This window comes from Furipterus horrens, unplaced genomic scaffold, assembly GCF_987537825.1.
Source record: "Furipterus horrens unplaced genomic scaffold, mFurHor1.1.pri manual_scaffold_2, whole genome shotgun sequence".
NCBI classification, from domain to species: Eukaryota; Metazoa; Chordata; class Mammalia; order Chiroptera; family Furipteridae; genus Furipterus; species Furipterus horrens.
Window position 1 is genome coordinate 45,762,637 of NW_028327172.1, and position 23,856 is coordinate 45,786,492.

A 23,856-nucleotide genomic window follows, 5' to 3' on the forward strand; every position below is an offset into this window, starting at 1 on the left:
CTAAGTGAAATAAGTCAGACAAAGAAAGACAAATACCATGTGATTTCACTTATATGTGGAATCTAAAAATAAATAAATAAACAAGCAAAAGAGCAATGAACTCATATGTACAGAGAATAAACTGATGGTTGTCAGATGGGAGGGGGTTGGGAGGCTGAATGGAAAAGGTAAAGGAATTAAGAAGTACAAATTGGCAGTTACAAAATAGTCATGGGGATGTGAAGTACAGCACAGGGAATATAGTCGTTAATAGTGTAATAACTATGTATTGTGCCAGGGAGATACTAGGCTTATCAGGGGGATCACTTAGAAATCATATAAATGTCTAACTATTATGTTGTGTACCTGAACCTAATATTATATTCTCAACTGTAATTGAAAAATTTTTAAGAATAGTTTTTTAAATGTTCTTCACTAAGCCACAAAAATTAATTTTATTAAATCTCAATCCTCAACTACACAGCTTTTGAATATTCTGTGATATGGGAAGTACACAAAAAGCACTGCTCCCGCATACCAAACTACAAGAGTTATCTCAAGGAAAAGCACTAAAAGCACTTGTGCACTTGAGTTATAAGCTAAGCTAGCTGCTCCTTTCATGAAACGCTATTTTAACTTGAAAGAACAACTGGCAGACAAACTATGATTATTCAGACATAGATGTTTGGCAGACATTTTCTCAAAAATGAACAATGTGAGATTGTCACTTCAAGGAAAACAACTGTCAGTATTTGATCCAATGAAAAATTTGAGCTTTCAAGCAAAAATTAGGAGACTTATCTGATGAGATTGGTGGTGATAGTAACAAATGTGATTTTTTTGACCTTTTATAATAGAATATGTCAGCATACAGTAGATCTGCATAATTTAGTAAACCAATATTTTCCAAATAACCCATGCATGATGTTACAATATTATGCATGGGTAGAAGATCCATTTAAAGTAAAAAACACACTAATGAATTTTAATATAACAGAATACGAAATGCTCATTGATATGGTTTCAAAGACTCCACAATGCAATGGGTCTTTAAGAAACTAACAGTTGTCAAGTTTTGATATAATATCTAAAAAAAAATCCACAATTATTTTTAAAAGCAATTAAAATATTCTTCCCTTTTCTAATCACATATACATATATGGGACTGCATTTTTCTTTATATACTACAAGCAAAACAACCAACTGCACCATATTGAATGTAAAAGCAGAAGTGTATCCAGTCAGACTATAAAGAGATTTGAAAAAAATGTAAAATATTCGTCTTTTTTTTTTTTGGCCTGGGTTATTTTCGTTAAAATATGCTAACATTTAATAGGGTTATTTTAAATAATATTTTTAAATTTTCACAGTTTTAATTTTTAATACAGTAAATATTGACAGCTATAACCCACAAAGAGAAGCTCTTTGGAATCTTTAATAATTAGTAAGAGTGAAGACACCAAAATGTTTGAGAACTATTGTTACAAAGCAATGAGCAAGAACAAACTATTGCTACATACAAAAACATAAATGAATCTCACAAAGTTGAATGCAAAAATACAGTCACACCTTACGTAAGTTCATATATAGGCAAAAATAGCCCATGGTACAGTACTGAAGTCAGAATACTGGTTACCTTACAGGGAGGTGTAACGTTTCCTTTCCTGATTTGAGTGTGGTTACACTTTTTGTACATTTTTTTTCTACATGTTAATATATACCTCAATACAATTCCTTTTCATTTTACATTTCTGTATAAACATAAACCCATATACACACCTGCATTAGGCTCACATACAGAAGTTCTATTAGCACAGTTCTGTTAGAAATAGAACATGTCCTTTTCCTTAAGACAGATCTGCAGATGATTCTAATGGATAGCCAAGATACTACTCATAGACAAGAGTTTAAAACCAGGGAGCTTTATAAATAGTACAGTAAAAAAAGCAAGGGCTTTGAAGCAAAGTAGATCAGGTTTTTAATACAAGCTTCTCTGCTCTTACTAGTTATGTAGCCAAACGCCAATTACTTAATCCCTACAGGATTCAGTTGCTTCAGTTTCCTCTTCTCTAAAATGGACACAATATCCTATACAGTGCAAATGTGAGAATCAAATTATATAAGGGGAGGAAAGCACCCAGCATATTGCCTGTTGTTTAAATATTATGTCCCTTTTGTCTGTCCATCTTCATCCTCTACTAATCCTAAAGCATGAGAGAAATAACCCTCTTGAGTCTGGACTACTTCATCCTTAAAATGAAAATGACCAACCTATACACTGCAGATCCATATTTATACTGCAGAAGTATAAATAGTGTAACTATATATACATATAGAGATTTTTGCTATAAATTCAAAACAAGAGGAAGAAAAACACATTAGAAAACTAGAATATACAGAAAAATTATAAAACAGAGGCTAGAAAATATGAGTATCAGCAGAAACTGTCAAGACTGAACGACATGATCAGAAGGCAAATCAAGATAACAATGTCAATTCAGCCAGGGACTGACATTTACTGTGAAAAATGTATTAGCTCAAAGTTCCTTCCAAATGTTTATATTTAAGAAAAAAGCACAGTCTATATCATCAGAAAAACAGACATATTCTGAAAGGATCCAGACACCTCCCTAAATGTAGAAAAGAAGAAGAGTTGTGTTGGACCTTTATAAACCAAGGTGTTCTTAAGAGGACCTTCATACAGAGATAAATGGTCCTTTTAATAAAATGTTAAAACTTTTACATAAACCAAGCAGTTCGACAAAAAAGATTCTGTGCAATTGTTTTCAATACTAAAGATATGCCTAACTGCCCAAGGAACTAAATTTTACAATAAAAAAAATACAAAATATAAACCTGCTTTAGTTGCTTTGCTTTTCAATATTCACAACTTCAAGTTTGATTTCTGATAACATACCAGAGATTGCCAAGCTATGGCATACCCATGGCCTGTTTTTGCATGGCCTGGAGATAAAAATGAAACTTAAGGAGGAGGGAAGGAGGGGGAAGATAAGGCGGGGAAAAATGTGAAAGAGAAAAAGAAAAAACAACAGAGACTGTATGTGGCCCACAAAGCCTAAAATATTTTTTATAGACAGCATATGTCAAAACCTGAGCACACCATCTTACTGTCTTCTACTTTTGAACCTTGTGTTATACAACATCATCATCAAAGCCATTATCAATCCAATTAAATTCTAAATTCCATCCAAAATAAATAAAAACCTACATCTAGAAAAACACGTATCAACTTGTTCCTCATTAGAATATCATACTACTGATCTGCCATCTATCCTAAGTTCAGTTCAAAAACTAATCATTCACAAGGCACCTTCCAGGAGGAGTTAGGACCATAACGATTACACAGACACTGTCCCTGCCCTCAGGAAAGGGAAGGAGCGAACAGTTCATTTTTTTAAAACAAGGCAAGTACTATAACAGACATGTACTGGATGCTTCCTGTGAGCAAAATGGGTACAGCTGTGACAACCTTCAGAGTTCTGAAAGGTTTCTTCAGGGAGATGCACTCAACCCAGAAGGATGACTGAAAGGAGAAACAGCATGAGCAAAGGTGTTTAACAGCAAGGTATCTGTAGAAACTACATGCTGCTTGGTATTATCAGTAATGGCAAATCAGGCAGGAGTACATAGGGACAGGTCACAGAAGGCCAAATACGTCATGGCAAGGAGCTTGAATCTTAGAGCCAATGAATGGATTTAAGGAAGGGAGTGACGGACATTTATACCTATTGGGTAGATGTTCTGGCTGCTGTGCAGAGTGCAAATTTCTCATATGAGTGATCCAGAAACCAGTTAGGAGGCTGGTGCACATCTCCAGGTGAGGTTAGTCTCTGAACTAAGGTGGTAATAAGTAGGGAAGGAGAGATAAATTACAGAATTATTTAGGAAGATTTATTTTTGACTGAGAGATAATGGGAGAAGAAAAGACTTACGGCACAGATTCATATTTTGAATGACTGGATGGATGGCAGTACCTTTAAGTTAGGACAAAACTACAGAAAAAGATGATTTTAACTTTTGTGTGGAAAGGGGTACAAAGTGGGGGAGGTCAGAAAAAGTAAATGGGGAAAATGAGTTCTGTTTTGCACCTACTGAATTTGAGAATCGCCAAAATGGATGCATATGGGTGGCCAGTAGCCAATGAGACATACAAGTCCAGAGCTCAGAAAACAGCTCTGAACTGGACACAGAAATTTGAGAGTCCTCGGCATAGAGGTAGCAAGCAGTTAAAGCCCATAGAGTGGGCAAGGCTACTGAAGGAAAGAATCTTAAAGAGTCCAGTGAGTAAGGAGCCAACCCTAAGGAACATCAACATTTACTGAGAAATCAGAATCAATAAGATCTCTTCTTAAATTTCTGGTTTTAATGATTTCAAAAATCTTTTCCTGCTAAACAACAAACTGAAAAGAGCAAGAACTATGAAATATGTTCATTAATACACTCCATCTAATGGATGAAGTAAAAATTAAGGAATTCAGTAGGGAGAGGACTTTCCAGGTGGAAGGCACAGCACATGGAAAAAACAGGAGCATGACAGTACAGCATTACTTAAGTATTTGCTTATTTGGTTTTTATAGTAGGTATACATGCTAGAAAGGCCTTTAAGAAAGGTACAAACCAAGTCCTACAAGAATGCTGGGAGGGAACAATCAAGGAAAATTGTTCTGTTGACAACATGAACCATTTTTAACCTCTCCTTACCCAGGACATCCACATACTCTTCAGGTCTCAGCTCATGCATTAACTCCTTCAAGCATCTCTTTCCTGCTCCCCCAGGCAGGTCAGGCCATGCCGCCTCCATCCTGCCCATGCCACTTGTCCATGCCCCCAATGCAGCACTTACCGCACTACGCTACTATTACCTGTGACACGTCTTGTCTCCCCACCAGATTGACTAGAAGCTCCATAACAGCAGGGAATTTTAATTTTTGTATCCCATACTTCTAGCACTCCCCTACTGTCAATCCAATAATCACTCAACAGGTATTTGTTGAATAGATGTCTTCAACATATCTGTGACACCTAGGACTACTAGCTCCTGAGCCTTGGGCTGCGTTGCAGCTGTGGATTTATGTTCTTTGTTTTACTTTACTTATGATAATATTAAAATAAATCTATAATGTTAAATGACTAAGGGGAGATGTAGCCCAAGAAAATAATAAATAACAAAAGAACATCCCAGAGGAAACACTAGCTCTAAACAATTCATAAGTAAAATAAAAATAATTGTAGCTACCATATTAAACACATACTATATATGTGCCAATGTTCCAGGTTCTTTGTCCTTCTTATCTCTTTAATCCACACAACTCAACAACAGAGTATTATTTTCCTTCTACATATGCACAAATAATCCATGTCACTTACTTTGTCTCTGTAATAAGTTACAGGTAGAAAACTAACAAGGATTTGACTATATTTGTTTGTATACTGCCTCCTTCACTTCAATAGCTTCATTCTGAACTAGTCAATATAGTTAATGCGGAACCAGGTCCCAAAAATTCACTAGGAGAAAGTCCTTTAGCACTTTCCCTGTCCCACTATATCCAACATCTTCAAGTTTCAAGGGAGAAACTGTGAACTGACCATGTACTCCCTCCTCCACTGGCAAAACCCTTCAGAAAGGCTTTTCACCTCTGTGTGGGATGCACTCCCTGATTTGTTTTATTTTCATATTCACTTTTTTTTTTTTAAGAGGGGAAAGGAGGGACGAAGAAAGGGAGAGAAACATCTATGTGAGAGAGAAATATTAATCAGTTGCCTCTGGCATATCACTGACCTAGGACTGAACCCACAAGCTAGGCACGTGCCCTAACCGGAAATCGATATGGGTAACATATGTATACTATGTATCCTATTTGTTTATGGTATTCTCTGTTCATCAGATAACAGATCCTCCTGCACAGTGGAGTAAGAATGAAGACTATTTTTCTGCAAAAAGAAAGATACACAGCCCTGGCTGGTACGGCTCAGTGGACTGAGCGACGGCCTGTAAACCAAAAGGTCGCTGGTTTGATTCCCAGTCAGGACACATGCCTGGGTTGTGGGCCAGGTCCCCAGTTGGGGGTGCACGAGAGGCAACCGATTGATACATCTCTCGTACATTGATTTTGCTCTCCTTCTGTTCCTTTCTCCCTCCCTTCCCCTCTGAAAATAAATTAAATTAAATTAAAAAAGAAAGATGCACAAAAATTCTGACCAAAAGAGTTGTCAAAATGTGATATGAAGCCCTAAGCTGGTATAACAAAGAATTAGTCTCTAGTAAATAAAGAACTCTTGCCAATGAGAAAAAAACCTCTAAGGTGCTCTTTCACAGCTCACAAACGCTACTACTACTCCTTCTGATTCCTATTTCCAAGTGTGATTGATCCACATCTGAATAATCTGATCGTCCACAAATGCAAACTGGCTCCCTCCTGCTATCTATATTAAGATGTATTGCTGGGTAATGGGACTACAGACAATTATTTTGCTCCCTTTTACTTTTTTGTAATTTCCAATTTCTACCATGAGCATGTTACTTTAACAGTGAAAGAAATAAAGTGCTTTTAAAGTTAAAAAATAAGAATAATAAAGCAAGTCACATAAGAATACTTACACTATAATTCTATTTACATAAAGTTGCAAAAGTAAAAATATATATTGGTTAGGATATGTACTTGTTTGGTGAAACTATAAAGAAAAGCAAAGAAATGGTTTATACAAAATTCAGGAAAATGGTTAGTTCTGAGGGAGAGAGGTGGAGGGAGATTCAATCAGACAGGGCTATGCAAGAGGCTCAAAAGGAACTAGAAATCTCCCTTTTGTGAAGCTGGTAGTAAAAACAGGCCTTCAATTTATCATTCTTTAAGTTGAAGATGTATGTTATATGGAATTTTATATACATGGCTTGTTTCACAATTTAAAAAGAAGATATAAACAGGGTTGAGAAATTAGAATTTGGGGATTGTAACCCAGACTCTTCCACTTACTGACTACAACCTTTAAGCAAGACTATAACTCAGAGAAGTTTTTTCTTCTTATTTTACAGATGAGGAATCTAACAGGTAACATGTGTTTAGTACTTTACGTTTAAAGTTCTTAGACTACAGTAAGACATGCAAATGATGTAAAGTAACTACTTCCTTAATAAACAGTAGATCATCATAATGTTGTACTAAGAACTCAATGATTAAGACATACAAGGCTATTCACATTCTAGTCTCTTCCTATCAAATAATGGCAAAACTACTATTTTTTAATGTACTATGTAACTTATTGTTAAATGCTTTATATAGATTATTCTGTTGAATATTCAAAACAACTTTATGAGATTAGGTCTCTTATGCCCACTTTACAGATGAGACCGTTGTGCCCAAGGTCACACAACTAGTAGTAAATGATAGACAGACCTCAGAACCCACACTCTTCACCACATTAGTTTTGTCTCACTTCTCTCCCTATATTTAAATCGTCTGGCTCCCACTACATGAAAGCTGTTTTTTGTTCATTTTGTTTCCCCTGGCACTTTGCAGGCAAGTAAATAAATAAATATTGAGTAAATATTTCATATACGCACAGTGTTTTCAGGACATAAAGTTATTTCAGGACATGAACTGATCTGTTCCCCTTGACAGCTTTGTTAAGTATGAAAGTGTTTTTTTAACCATTTAAACATCTTTAAGTGTACAATTTAGTGGAAATAAGTATATTCACAATGTTATATAACCATTGTCACTAAACATGAAAGGTTTTTCTTTTAAGATTTTATTTATTTATTTTTAGAGAGAGGGGAAGGGAGGAAGAGAGGGAAAGAAACATCGATCAGTTGCCTCTCACACGCACCCAACTGGGGACCTGGCCAGCAACCCAGGCACATGCCCTGACTGGGAATTGAACCGGCGACCTTTCACACGCTGGCACTCAACCCACTGAACAGCAACATCCAGGACACTAAGTATGAAAGGTTTGTAATGACTTTACTAAAATCACTCAGCTATCAAATTCTGGAATGGGGATTTGAACCCAGGACTCTCAACCCCTAAATTCACAAGCTATTCATTCTACCAATGTGCGTGTCTACTAATACCTCCATCTGCTCTCCCCTTCTTACCAGAATATTGGGAAAATCAAATGAGATAAATATATTAAAACACTTCACAGACATTTCTACAGCACAGGTGACCACAGTTGTGAGGGAGGGGAGGGGAATCTACCAAGACAATTCTCCCAGGCTATTACTTTTCATTTTGAGCTTTCAAAAGCTAGGGCTTTAAAAATATAAATATTCCACCTGTAGATCAAGCCTGCAGATCCACAAAAGCAATGTCAAGACCCCAAAGTAAAGTTATGGGGAAATGCTTGCATTAATTAAATTACACTCTCATAGAATGACAGGTAACTGCTCAAACCTGATTTTTATTGTAATAAAGCAAGCTTCCTTGCTTTAAAAAAGAAGCACTTTCATTCTGAGAATAAGTCCAACCTTCCATCATTCTGCCCGTTTTGGAACTACCAAAAAAAAAAAAAAAAAAGCATTCTAAATATTGGCTATTTTTATGTGCTCAACTGTGAAAGCCAAGGAAAATGATTTGTTTGTAAGCTGACCACTGAAGCTTAAACAAAAAACAAACAGAAAAAAAGATTTGATCCCATTGGTACTAATTTTATTCTCTTTATAGCCCTTTTTTCTCAGTTTGAACTCTAAAATCAAGAGCCACTTCTTTAACATATCATAGTTAATGCAATTCAGTCCAGAAAACTGTTTCTTCCATGCACAGCCCTCTCTACCTCCTACATCTCCATTCTGCCATGAATATAAGCATATTATTAAGCTTTAAATAAAATTGGAGATACTGTTTCTGTAGTTAAAGTAATGTGTGTACATCACTACCATCCCCTAAAAAATAAAATGACCATATGTTTTATTTATCCGTATCTAATAGAATTCTGACCACTTGAATTCCTTCAGAAGAAAATTCAATCTATAGACATATAGTCTGATTATTATAAATCTTATCAAGTAATGTCAGAAGAGAATCAAATGAAAAACTCCATCAATACCAAACCATCTCACCAATGAATATTTATGACATTTCCATATTTCCTGTCCTCTCTGTTTACATACAGCAGTGGTGCCAAGATTCATCTCAGGATTATTAGCCTGCAATACAATGATGGGCCTAATTGCCTTGCAAACCAGGACACCAATAAATGGAGTCTTCAAGCAATCAATTTTAAGGCAAAAAAAAAAAAAGGTCTAAGCTCTTTCTGCATACATGCACGCTCTCTGACTAGAAAATAAATTCAGCCTCATTTTTCAGTCTCATTCATCAGTTCTCAAGCAAGGAATGCTACCTCAAGCCCATCAAATCTATTTAATTCAAATTCCAGGACTAATTTTTAAATGTGCAAGGGGGAGGGCAGAAAGGAGAAGGCAGAGACATATAGAAAGATATCTGTCACATTACAGTTTTATCTCCTCCACCTTTAGTTTGGGATTGGGTTTTTTCTCCCAACTTTCTTGTTATATGAACACAGGCATACCTCATTTTATTGCACTTTGCTTAATTACACTCACAGATGTTGCAGTTTTTACAAATATAAGGCAAAACCTTCCACCATCCATAAGATCACAACACACTTGACTTTAATGTGCGCTTTATTACGGTGGTCTGGACCCAAACCTGCACTATCTCCAAGGTGTGCTTGTAATAGAAGACACTCTCCCCTTCTTAATTCTATACCTCTCAACTTTACCCTTTGGATTGATTTACTTCCAAAAATGATACTAACATAAATGAAAAAAACAAAAAGATTAAACTAACAGCTTAAGATGTCCTCTAGGAAAGAGAATTTTTAATGAGCCTTCTCTCTCCCCTACAAAGTCCCTTCTGATTATTGTCTCTCCCCCACCAAAGCTGCCCATTTAAGCCCAACCCTTTACCCTCTTCAGTCTCTTGCAGGCCATGCAAATTCTCCCTTTTCATCCAATCCACCTCTTGCAAGCACTGCTCATCCTCTCCATCCTCTCTGCCCCAACCACACCGACTCCACGTCTCCCACACCTTAAAGGACCCCTGTGTCACCTCACCGTCAGCAACCACCTCTCCTGCCCTATCAGTTCATCTCAGACATTCTTTCTCCAAAACTCCCTCTGCCACCTTGACCAAGGGACATTTTCTTCAAGACACCATCCCCCAATCTTGCTCACCACCTGCCACTATTCTTTCAGCGAGTCCAGCTCAGCAGTGTCTTCTGTGCCCTCTGCCTTGACCCCGCACCCAGGGAGCCACCAATGCCCCTTCCAGTGGTCTAAGATCACGCTCAATCCCATCCCACTGTGCCCCCCTCCCATTTCAATAGTTGTCTGCCCATTTGGGGCCTAATGTCTAACTTAACCCCTCCTGCCAGCTCACCACCATACTCCCCTCACTGAAAGTCCCATCCCCACCAGCTCCTATTCCAACCTCCATAAACACTCCCCAGGAAAACCCCAAATTCTACCTCCTCTGCTCTCCTAACCCACGCTATTCGTAAGTCTCCACAAATTCCACCATCCCTAGAGGACAAACGCCCACTTCAAGCTCAGATCTCAACTCATGCCAAGCCCCTCACCCCCAGCTCCTTCCACCTCTATTAGCCTGCCCTAGGTTCACCCCAAATTCCACCCTCCTGAATTAACACCCCCCAAGGGACTTACCCAACCCCGCAGTCCCACTCTCTATTGAAATTACACCCTACCCCGCACCCCAGCTCGAATCCCAAAGTGTCAACTGGTCCAAGCCAACCCCAAATCCAACACCCTCATTCCGTCCCCTCCCCCATTAAAAGCCATCCCACTCCAGTCTAGTCATCCAGTTCGCCCCAAAACCATCCCAAATTCCACCCCAACCCCCCCCAACCCAACGCTCCCGTCCCAGGTCCGGTTATTCCCCACTAAAAGTCCCCTTCCCCTGTCGCCCCCTACCCCCAACCTGCTTGGGTCCCACCCTCACCCCACCCCCAGCCCGCGCCAGGACAAGTCTCCCCTGCCAGCCCTCCGTTCCACCGCTACCCCCTTCCCCCAACCCGCGCTCCGCAGTCTCCACTCTCATTCTCCCCAGTACCACCGGCCCAGGCTCAGGGCGCACGGACCGGGGGCGGGGGAGGGGGTGGGGGCTCTCCTCACCGGCGAGCCGCTGCAGGAGAAAACGGCGGCGGCAGCTGAGGCGGTGATGCCCTTGTCTTCTCTGGAGGCTACCGAGGCGACGCTCTCGCTCCCTTGCCCGTGTCCAGTAAGGTGGCGGATGGCGCGCAGGGACCGGGAGCCTCCTCCTCCTCAGCCACTCGGCTCCGAATCCTCTGCAGTAGCTGCCGAGAAGCCCTACGGTGGGGGAGGGGACGCTCCGCTGCGGGCGAGGAAGGAGGAGGCGAAGGGAGGGAGCCGGGGACCTCTAAGCAGGGCGGGGAAGGAGGAGCCGGCGCAGCGCCGCGACACGTCCCACAGCCTCAGCGGGCCGGGACCACAACTCCCGGCACGCCTTGCTCTGGCCCGCGCGCGGCCTGCGCTTGCCGCCGCGCGCTCAATGCAGAGGGGCCGCGCCCTCCACGGTCACGGACAATGGGACGAAGCCAGCCATCCGCGGGCGCCTTCTAGGGCCTCGGAGACCACAGGTGAGACCAGTTAGGCCGCCGCACGGCCCCATCCCCAGGTGGAGATGTTCTCAGTATCTCCAACCTCTTCAGGCGCGCGGGCGCGTCCGCACACGCCACCACCACCACAAGTTACACACACACACACACACACACACACACCATCCCCGCCACCACCACCACAAGTTACACACACACACACACACACACACACACCATCCCCAGGTGGAGATGTTCTCAGTATCTCCAACCTCTTCAGGCGCGCGGGCGCGTCCGCACACGCCACCACCACCACAAGTTACACACACACACACACACACACACACACACATCTGCACACCCGCCACCACCACCCAGCCACCCACACCGCTTTCTCGGCTCGCTGGACTACATTTTCCAGCATGCGCCACAGTCTCCCGCCTTCCTTCCGGTCCCTGCAAAATGCTAGGAGACTCAGTTCGCAGTCCGCCTCCATGTTAAGAAAAAGAAGTGAAGGGGTGGAGGAAGGAAAGGAATATGCCAACCCACCGAGGACAGGCCTAGGAGGATAAGCTCACCTGTGAGATGGTGCTCTCTTCGCCATCCCCGTTGCCACTGTCTCACAAAACTAATGCAGCACCTTCGTCCTGGTCTCCCTGAAAACCCGAGGACGATTTGGCAACTTGAATCCAAATGTAAAAAGGCCATAATTATTGACCTACCTCCGTTACTTTGTAAAATTCACCCTAAAAAGATAATAGGACAATTTGGAAAAGATGAATGCGCGAGGTTGTTACATGAGGTCGTGTTGATAATAGGGGGAAAACGGAAATGTCCATCAACAGCTAAGTTGTGTATACAAACAATATGGTGTTAAGCAGCCATTTAAAATAATATAGATCTCTTTATTGATATGAAAAGCTATTCACATTTTAATCTCGACGGGAAAAAAATTGATTACAGAACAACATGTGTAGAATGGTCCAATTTATGGGAACTTTGAGACAATATAATCATAGATTTCAGGAAAGAGGTTCCTCAAAATATTACCAGTGATAATCTTGGAGGAAAAAGTATCAGGTTTCAAGTAATTTTAATTTTCATATTGCCTGAACTGTTTTAGAAGCACATAATTTCTTAAGCTATAAGATTATTTTCAAAAATACAATTTCTATACCCAACAACCATATCTTTGCTGCCTTAAAGCTTTCCATGGCTTCCTATTGCCCTCAGTGGTGCTCCAGGACTAGGCCTGTCTTGTTTTTCTGGAAGCTCAACAGTCCTATTAAAATAATGAACTCTGGTCGGGTGCTCAGTTACTTGGAGTGTTGTCTCTAGGTTGCAGGTTACATCTCCCATCAGGGTAGATCCCTTCCTCTTTATATAAAGTCAATAAAAACATATCCTCAGATGAGGATTAAAAATATAATAATGGTGTTCACTTAAAATTCACATAAGAACATTACATTAGTAGGGAGAATTTTCTCAATTATTTTGTAATAGGTGATTTTTTAAAAGATTTTCTTTATTTACTTAGAGGGACGGGAAAGAGAGGGAAAGAAAAATCAACCAGTTGCCCCACATGACCCCAACCAGGGATCTGGCCCCCGCAACCCAGGCAAAGTGCCCTGACCAGGAATCAAACCAACAACCTTTCACTTTGCAGGACAGTGCCCAGCCCACTGAGCCACACCAGTCAGGGCAGAATTGTCTCAATTTTCATTGTCTCTTCTCAAATTTTTCCTTCTTCTGGTCTTTCCACACTCATTGCTCCTAATCTCCTACTTAATTTTGAAGCTCAAGACAAAGTCCTGCTTTCCCTAGAACACATTTTAGGCACACAGATTTTCCTTATATCTGAATTCTTATAGTGGTGGTTTCTGATCTTTAGGCCAGAGATCACTGTGGGAAAGGGGGAGTGAGGCAGGAAGGTCTATAAAGCTATATTTAAACAAAGCATTGTCTCTAGACAATAAAGGTCTTACACTTAAAAATCATTTTCTTTCTGTGTCCAGTTCTCCTAGAATATATAATATTAAGTCAGATAATCTCTAATTTAGCATAAATCTTGTATTCAATTACAGTATTTTAGATTTCATATGTCATTGTTCAGTGGTGTCGTGCAAGAAACACCAGAACATTTAGGTTTTACTAGCCAGCCCACATAAGAAATGCAGGCCTACTGGAGAAAGCCCAAGTTGCCCAGATCAGAGCAGTCCTGCTGCAGCCAATCTGTCAGCTTAACCCCACCTACATCTAGTTACATTCCTATCTCTTAGGAATCACTTCCTCAAAATACATGAGGCACTGTCTTTTTAAAACTGTGTCTCATTTTTCATCCTGTTCTCTCAACTTTAAAATCCCACTCCTACCCCCGCCCCACACACAGCCCAAAAAACCCATCTGATTCCTCTGTTCTCTTTTCTTAGAATAGTAAGAAAAATACCTAGGAAAAGTTAGCTATGCCCCTTCTCCCCTCTCCTAAACCCTTTTCCCTCCTCCTCCTCCTTTTCCCTACTTCCCCTAATGGCAGAGAGTGGTAATCAAAATTAGGAGTCTGGCCTGTCCCATGAGTAAGGGATTATCTGAATTAGGGGAATCGGTATGAGGAAGCTTACTGGCCTAGGAATCTGGGAATCAGATCCTAAATTAGACGTTGCCATGAACATGCTGGATGACCTTTAGTAAGTCTTTTTCTGCACCTCACTGTTTACTTCTGTAAATGGAAGGAATGATTCTTGTCCTGTCACCTCATAAGGTCATTAGGCGAAGCCAATAAAACAATATGTATGAAAGTGTTTTGAATGTTATAAAGTGCCATTTATAGTCCAAACCCGTCATCTAATTAGAGAATTATCTCTCCAGATCCCTGCCAAGTCTTGGCATGTATACTCTTTACTCAAACTTAAATTATTATTAATGAATTTATTAAAGTATTTAAGGAATTAACTCCATTAATCCAATTTAACTCCTTGATAAATTTTCTATATAGCACAGTTAAACAATTTCTAACTTTTCTAGATTTTCTTTATTGAATTTTCATCAAGATATATGCGTTTATCAATTTTACAAGAAAGATTTGATTCATCATTTACTTTTACTATTCTTACTGATTATTGCTTTAGCCATTATGAAATTTCTAGTCATGATTTTCACCAACTCCACCTTTTCCTGGGAGCAATTTGAGCCATTGTCAGTTTTATTTTGTGTTGATTATTTCTACCAAGTGGAATTTTCCCTGGAGTCAACTTTGTGGTGTTCAGTGCCATCAACAAAGATGGGATCATTCAGTTTGCTTTTCCATCCATAATAAATTTTTACCACGTGTAGATTTAGCCATTGTCAGTTTTATTTTGTGTTGATTATTTCTACCACGTTCCATTTTTTTTCTGCAACCCAACTAAAACAAACTTGGGCAAAATGACAGTGTCAAACACTGTCCTTTGCCTGTAACTATCTGATTAATGAGAACTGAGATGGTTTTGTCCCAGCTATGGTAATGAACTGGTGTTGATTCTCTCTCTAAAAGTATAATATTTAGGAGTCTTGGCACAAGTGTGGACTGGAGTATTACCTTAAGAATTGATTTAGAATTGCAGGAAAATGAACATCAGAGACCATGTTAGGAGAACCAATCTTTAATGAGCCAGGTGCTGTGCTGGTGTCTTAAGATTCATCATTCATTTAATCCTTCAGCCTAAATGTACTTCACATGACCATTCTATGGTAGAAGAAATTGAGACCCAGAGAGAGAAAGGGATTGACCAAATTAGGATCAATGTTTAAACTTTTGATATAATCTTTTTGAAAAATTAAATTAAATTATAATTTTTGAGTTTAGCTAAGACATGAAATAAGAAAAATGTCTGTAAAGAAAGTATTCTCAAAGAGCTTTTTGTAGCAGCAAGTGATAGAAGTGTAAAATGTTTTGTAAATGACCCAACACTGGGCAAATGAATGTTTCTGCCATTTGTGATGAAGGCTGTTAAAGAAACCTATGCTAGCTTAACAGAGTGCTAGAAAACTAATAATACACAACTAATATTTGATAGATGGGTATCAAATGCCCATCCTAATATTTAATTCTAATAACCAATATTAAAGGGATATGATTGCATCCTGCCTATCCTTTAAGACTTAAGTCAGTCATCAGGAAACCTCTCCTCACCTGCTGAGGTTAGGAGCCCACTTAGTTCCACAGCCTGCTTACACTATCATGTTTGTTCTCCATTTACTGCCATCAAGGACAAGGACCAAGGTGATTTGGTTCATTTCTGTGGCCAGAGCTCTGTTCAGCCCAGAGATTCTCACAGGATAAGGCTTCAGTAAATGGAGATTGAATTAATGAATCAATCAATCAGAATAAGTATATAGACTATATATACTTGTCAATTAAAATGACAGGGAAAATACCTCAATAAAGCTGAAAAAAAATTTTAATCACAAGGGAAAAGTGCACATTAAATAAAGAGCAAAAGTAAATCACAAACAAATCTTCATGAATTGATTACAACTACATAAGCTCCCATGCAGCAGCAGCAGCAGCAGCAGGAAAGAGCCTTGCCATCCTGCGTTCAAATCCTGCCTCAGTCAGGATTGGGTGTCCTCTGTCAAGTCGATTCTTCTCCTGTACCTACCTGTTTCTTTTCTTTTTTTTTAATTTATTGATATTTTTAGAAAGCAAAAGGAAAGGAGAAAGAGAGAGAAATATTGTTTTGTTGTTCCATTTATTTATACATTCATTGGTTGATTCTTGTATGTGCCCTGACTGGGGACCAAACTCGCAACCTTGGTGTATCAGGATGATACTCTTAACCAACGGAGCTACCTGGCCAGGGCCTGTACCTGTTTTCTCATCCGTACAATGGCTGACCTTGCAGAACTCCTAGGGCAGATAAAAGAGTTAATTAAGGTATCAGATGTTTTTCATGCGATGAGAGCTGACAGAAGTAAAGGTTGTTACTAACAAAGGTCAGAAGAGAATTGAGAGGGAAGTTTTCAGTTAGGAGGATCCTTTACATAAATTATGCTGCTCAAGTTCATAAACTTTTTAAAAAAGCATACCAAATATAGTGGGTTGAATTGTGTCTCCAAAAAAATACAGACATACCTCATTTTATTGCATTTCACTTTACTGTGTTTCACAGATGCTGCATTTTTATAAATCGAAGGCAAGACCCTCCACCAGCAAAAATATTACAACTCACCTTATTGTGGGAGTCTGGAACCAAACCCCCAATGTCTGTGGAGTATGCCTGCATGTTCAAGTCCTAATGCCTATACCTGTGAATGTGACCCTATTTGGAAGTATGGTCTTGGCCCTTAAGAATCTCAGGATGACATCAATCCTGTATTTAGGTGGGCTCTACATCCAATGAGTGGTGCTTTTATAAGAGAAGGAAGAAGAGGATTTGAGACACAGACACGAAAGGGAAGGCCATGTGAAGATACGGGCAGAGATTAGTCATGTACCCCATGCCAAGAAACATCAAAGATTGCCAGTAGCCTCTAAGAAGCTAGGAGAGAGGCATGGCGGGATTCTCCCTTAAAGCCTTCAGAAGGAACCGACCCTGCCAATACCTTCTTCATTTCATATTTCTGGCCTCCACCACTGGGAGAGAACAAATTTCTATTGTTGAAGCCAACCAGTTTGTGGCAATTTGTTAAGACAGCCCTTGGAAACTAATACAGCAATTAAGCTAGAAACCCAAGTAATCAAGTCATTAGCAAATACATTGCCCCCCATACCAGTTCAGAGGAGCCTGTTTTGGGAAATGTTTATCAGCTCATTTAATTTGTCATCTCTAACAGTAGCTCTGCAAAACTAGTGTTAACACCCATTGTCTTTAAATCTATGCCTTTTCTCTTTTTAACATTTAATTGCACTCTTAGTTCTTGCCCTGTCTCCTGGGATGGCTCATACTTCACATTAGTGTGAAGAACTCTAGTGTCATAAAAAGTGCAGACATGAGGAAGCTAGGTTCATATCCCAGCTCTGTCACTTAGGCTGTGACATTAGGAAAATCATTTCTCCTTACTGGACTGCCATGTCCTCGATTCGATACTTATTCATTATAGGGTTTGGGGTTTGGACGTGTGTGTGGCTTGCTCTCTAAAGGTGAAGGAGGAATAGCATATGGTAGAGAGAAGCATGAAAGGGGCCTCCCCAAATATTTTTTTCTACATAAGATCCCAGATCCTTTGCAAGGGAAGGGGCCAAAAAAATACCAGGATATAAGTTGGACTTAATTTGATTTAAATTCAATAAAGTAATATGGTTGTTTTTGTTTTTATATTTTATTTATTTTTAGAGAAAGGGGAAGGGAGGGAGAAAGAGAGGAAGAGAAGCATCAGTGTATGGTTGCCTCTCACACACCCCCAGCTGGGGACCTGGCCTGCAACCCAGGCATGTGCCCTGACTGGGAATTGAACTGGTGAGCCTTTGGTTCATAGATTGGTGCTCAATCCACTGAACCACACCAGCCAGGACAAGTAATATGTTATTTCTTACTCCCCTAAGTTTGTGGAGTAAGATTCATACCTACTAAATAATCAACAGAAAAAATAAAACTGATAGCAGCCAAATTGCACACAATAAGATTACTTATTGACTACAAATTGATGGAAAAATAAAGTAAATCTTCCAGGCAAAATGTAGATCTGTAAAATTTGTCCCAGGAAAAGTAGACTTGATAGAACATAGAAATGATGACCATAAAAGATAACTTACAGTGACACAAGCTTTAATTACTGAACTGTGGTATGGATTTTTTAAGTTGATACTTAAAAACCATCGTAATAAATTTATACAGAAAATTATTTTTTGTATGAAAATAATTATACTTCAATTTAATTGAAAATGGATAAGTTGAAAAGAGATTTAATAGGCTATGTAGACAATAGTGTCAACAATAAAAATAAAGGAAAAAATAGGCTATGTAGAAAAATCAAAGGTATTGAACTGACCCAATGGCATTTGTTCTGGGAAATATTTTCTCAGTGAAAAGTAATCAATATGATGTAATTCCATCTAAAACTCTGTATTCATAAACACAAGACAAAAACATCATTAGGGTCAAAACAGGAGAACATCTGGCTGATGTGGCTTAGGGGATTGAGTGCCAGCCTGCGAACCAAAAGGTTGCCAGTTCCATTCCAGGTCAGGGTACATGCCTGGGATGCAGGCCAGATCCCCAGGTTGGGGTGTGCGAGAGGCAGCCAATCAGGTTCCTCTCCTGCATTGATGTTCCCTTTCTCCCTTCCCTCCTTTCTCTCTCAAAATAAAGAAACCTTTAAAAAAGAAAGAAAAGAAAAACAGGAGAATATCCTGACTGCTATATTGAAGCTCCTGGAAAGAAAATAGAAATGGAGATCAAAGCCAAGTCTTTGCTGATGTGTATTTTACCAAGAATATTTCTCTGGTCTTTCCATCAACTGTTCATCAATAAAAAAAACTTCACTGTGTGCAATTTCACTGCCATAAGATTTTTTATTTCTGTTGATTATGTAATGGTCGGTCGGTGCCCGTGTAGCGAAGGTCTTTGGGGCCTCACCGCTTAACATTCTCTTTGTCCATCCATTGCTCCATCTGTCCACTCAGCAGTTACCCAGCCCTGGCAGAGGAATCGGGCCAAGCCCCTTCCTTCAAATACTGACACTTTTACATCTTCTTCCTAATCCTTCACTTTTTCTTATTATTTCATTGGGAAGGGCCTCCAGTACAATCTTAATAGAAGTGGTGATAAGGGCACCCTATTTTTATATTTGACCAGTAAATATGATGTTTGACGTAGGTTTTTTGGTGCATGCTCTTTTTCAGATAAAAAAAAGTTCCCTTTTCTTAGTTTGAAAAGAATTTTATCAGCCCTGGTCAGGTAGCACAGTTGGTTAGAGCATCATCCCAGTATGTCAAGGTTGTTGGTTCGATCCCTGGTTAGGGCATGTACAGGAATCAACCAATAAATGTATGAATAAGTGGAACAGCAAGTAGATGTCTGTCTCTCTCTTTAATCAATACATGTGAATTTTTTTGTAATTTCAAAAGGATCTTATCATAAATGGATGGTGACTTTTACAAATTTTTTTTCTACATCTCTTTGAGATGATTCTATGATTTTTTAAAAACTTATATTAGTGTGGTAAATTACATTGGTTACTTTTCAAATGTCAAATCAACCTGGTATTTCTGGAATAAAGACAATTTGGTTGTATAGTATTATCCTATTTATAGATCTTTGGATTTAGTTTGTTGGATTTTTTGTTTTGTTTTTTAGAATTTTTGCATCTTTGTTTGGCCTGTAATTGCCTTTCCTTATAATGTCCCTGTTAGGTTTGTATATCTAGGTAGTGCTGATCACATAAAATTAGTTGAGAAGTACTTCCACTTTTTCTATTGTCTGGGAACATCTGAACCTGGAGTTTTCTTTGTGGGAAAATTTTTTTAAATAAAAATTGTAATTTCTTTCATAGAAACAGGACTGCTCAGTTTTCCTATTTCTCCGTGTGTCAGTTTTAGTAGGCTGTATTTTTCTAAGAATTTGTCCATTTCATCTGAATTTTCAAGTTTATTGAGATATAATTATTCATAATATCCTTTCATTATCTTTTTGATTAATATAGGATCTGTAGTAATGGCACGCTTTACTTCTAAATTGATTGTCTCTTTTTACCTTCATCAAACTTGCCAGAAGTTTATCAGTTTTAGTATTCTTAATTTGTTCTTTTGATCCCCTTTAGTATCTTTGTTTTCCATTTTATTAGAACTTTTTTTTTCTTCCTTCTACTTTATTTGGATTTAATTTTTAGATGTTTTTCCTAACTCCTTTGTTGTAGTACTTTGTGGTCGAGGGCACGCAAGTAATTCCAGCAGACAGAATGGGACGGAGTGAGGGCTGCGGCAGCTCAGATAGGTCAGCACTGAGCAGTGCGAGCGCCTTCCTTTTATTGGATTTTGGCAGCATTCCACAGTTAAAATTTTTTTTTATTTATTTATAGATTTTAGAAAGAGAGGAAAGGAGAAAGAGAAACATTAATTTTTGTTTTTCCACTTATTTATATATTCATTGGTTGATTCTAGTATGTACCCTGACTGGGGATTGAACCCACAATCTTGACATATCAGGACAGTGCTCTAACCAACTGAGCTACCCAGCCAGAGCATATTATATTTTCATTATCATTTGATTTAAATATTTTTCAATTTCTATTGAGGGTTTTTTTGTTTTTGTTTTTAATCCTCACTAGAGGACATTTTTCATTGCTTTTAGAAAGAGAGGAAGGACAGGAGAAAGAGAGAGAGAGAAACATTGATGTGAGAAACATCAATTGGCTGCTTTCTCATATGTTCCTCAACCGGGGATTGAACTTACAACCTTGGTATGTGCCTTGACTGGAATTGAAACCGCAACCTTTTCGTCCACAGGACAACGCTCCACCCACCTGAGCCACACCAGCCAGGGAAATGTGCTTTTTTTTTTTTTAATCCATAGATTATTTAGTAGTGTACTGTTCAATTTCCAAAATCTTTTGGGATTTTTAGTTTCCTTTTTGTTTTTTATTACTAGCATAATCCAATTGTGGTTATTGAGATACTCTGTGTTGTTTCAGTTCTTTAAAATTTGGTTAGATTTAATTATATTCCAAAATATCAATAAATATTTCATGTGCACTGTCATATTGAACTCCTGGGAGTTCCCAGATTTTGTTTTTCCCTGCATGACCTTTTTGTCTAAACCATGTGTCAAAAACTTAAATGCCTATATCTGAAAGGGACAGAGACCATATAAAATGAAAAGAAGCTTTAGACTCCTAAACTTGTACAAACAGAAAATAGACTGAAAAAACTACTCAGCTGCAAACACTGGCTACCTTTCATTAAAAAGAGAGGATGACTCAGAGTGCAGAACCAATACCCACAGAGAAGTATTCCCAAGTTGGTGCTGAATGATGGACCTGCTCAATTTCAGAATCAATGTGTGCCCTGCTTCATTTCAGAATTGTTATGGACCAGCAACTCCTGTGTGCCTCCTCTTTCCTTCCTTTTTGAGTAGGAGGGTTTATAGTAGTTACCGGAGGCCTGTGCCACCACAATACGTTGGGTGGGGAGAGAACACATAACTCGCCTCTCATTCATTGGCAGATGTCCAGAAAAAGCACAACTATACTTGATGAGATTACTTAAGAAACTACACCCAAGGAGCCTCATTTGCACCTGAACTTGACTAAACTAAGAGATTCTGGATCTCAAATTGATGCTGTAATGAGACAAGACTTTTAAGGGAACTTAGAGAGGAAGGGTATTTTCCCTTGGGGTCAAAAGGCAGATTATGTTAACCAGCCTCCAAAATGGTCCCCAATAATTTTAACCTCCTGTTATTTACCCCTGACAGAATGTGACTTCTGAGATTAGGTCATAAAAAGCTTTGTGGCTTCCACCTCACTCTTTCTTGGATCACTTGCTCTGTCAGAAGCCAGCTGCCATGTCTTGAGAACAGATTCACATTATGAGGAACTGAGACCCACTGCCAACAACCAAGCTTCCTGTCAAAGTCCTTCAGATGACTGCAGCCCTGACTGATGTTTTGAGTACAACCTTATGAGAACCGTGAGCCAGAACTCTTAGTTAAGCCACTTCCAAATTCTTGACCACCAAAAATATGCAAGGCAATAAGTGTCTGTTGTTTTAAGCCACTGAGTTTTGGGATAACTTTTAATGCAGAAATAGATAATTTATACTCTCACTTGAACTGCTTATACTCGAACAGTTAAAGTAGATCTATTTAGGTCACGTAAGATCATTGTTATACCAAGCTAAACTTATCACTAATACAAAGCTTTTCCTCTGACTGAGACATTTCTTAAGCACCACAACACACCCTGCACCTTCACCTGGCTATCTCCCACTCATCCTCAGCTATCTCCATCTCTGAGAAGCCTCTTGTTCCCAGGCATAGAGAGCCCTTCCTTTCCCTCTGCAACAGTACTGATTAATCTGAGCAATAACCAACTATGTCCACATCTGCTTTGTAGCAGGTGATGAGCTTCTTGAAGGCAGGACCCCAGGCACAGAGCCAGGCAAGGAATGAGTAGGGAGAGTCAGTGAATGTTTACTGAATGATTGAATGAGTTAAGGCACAGCTTCACAACCCTGAGGGCCTTAGTGACTTTGGAGGGCCTCTGCAAAATGGAACTCCTGTACCCATGGAATCTTCAGGGACCTTACAGGAGGACTCTAAGGACCCTTAGAGAACTCCTTTGTTAGGCCCACAATGCACTTAGAAGACAGACAACTCTCAAGGAGATTTGCAGTAAATTTTCAGAGAGTAATAGTTGTAAGCAACAAAAACAACAGAAAATTCTGGCTGATTTAAGGGAATTTATTAAAAGAATATGGGAATAGGCACATGGAAAGGTGCTCAACATCATTAGCAATTACAGAAATACAAATCAAAACTATGAGATCCCACTTCAAACTCACTAGGATGGCTAATAATTAAAAAGACAGACAATAACAAGTGTTGGCAAGGATGTGGAGAAATTGAAAACCCCATACACTGTTGGTAGAAATGTAAAATGGCGTAACTGCCCTGGAAAACAATCTGTCAGATTCTCGTAAAGTTAAATATAGAGTTACCATATAACCCAGCAATTCCACTCCTAGATATATACCCAAGAGAAATAAAAACATATATACACACAAAAATGTGTACATAAATGCTCACAGCAGCACTATTCATAATAGCCAGGGTGGGAACAACCCAAATGTCCATCAACTAATGAATGAATAAACAAAATGTGGTGTATCCATACCATAGCTGGGTATCTCAGTTGGTTGCAGCATTTTCCCATGCACCAAAAGGTTGCAGGTTCAATACCTGGTCAGGGCATTGACCAGGTTGTGGATTCAATCCCTGATCTGAGCACATACAGGAGGCAACCAAGTGCTGTTTCTCTCTCACATGTTCCTCCCTCCCTCTCTCTCTCTCTCTCTCTCTCTCTCTCTCTCTCCCCCTTCCTCTCTAAAATTAATAAACATCCATGGCTGGTGTGGCTCAATGGGTTGAGCGTCAGCCTGTGAACCAAAAGGTCGCCGGGGCACATGCCTGGGTTGTGGCCAGGTCCCCAGTTGGTAGCATGCAAAAGGCAACCACACATTGATATTTCTCTTTTTCTCTTTCTCCATCCTTTTCCCTCTCTAAAAATATATATATATTTTTTAATAAAATCGATAAACATATCCTTGGGTGAGAATTAAAAAATAAAGTA

At 39.3% G+C, this 23,856-nt stretch overlaps 1 protein-coding gene and 1 long non-coding RNA gene across 3 annotated transcripts in view; one reads left to right on the top strand and one right to left on the bottom strand.

The window, feature by feature from the left end:
- The window catches only part of FAM168A (family with sequence similarity 168 member A), a 175,540-nt gene extending 164,260 nt beyond the window's left edge, over positions 1–11,280 (bottom strand). Inside the window, exon 1 of one of the 2 annotated variants that reach the window (XM_090265244.1) lies at positions 11,150–11,280. The gene's annotated coding sequence lies outside the window, so the exon portion shown is untranslated. The remainder of the gene's footprint in view (positions 1–11,149) is intronic. The other variant, XM_090265237.1, reaches the window with a different exon arrangement.
- Positions 11,281–11,433: 153 nt separating this feature from the next.
- On the top strand, positions 11,434–17,879 carry LOC150018458 (uncharacterized). Its single transcript, XR_016508689.1, has 2 exons — positions 11,434–11,634; positions 16,740–17,879. It is a non-coding gene; the product is annotated as an uncharacterized LOC150018458 (long non-coding RNA).
- Positions 17,880–23,856: the final 5,977 nt, after the last annotated feature.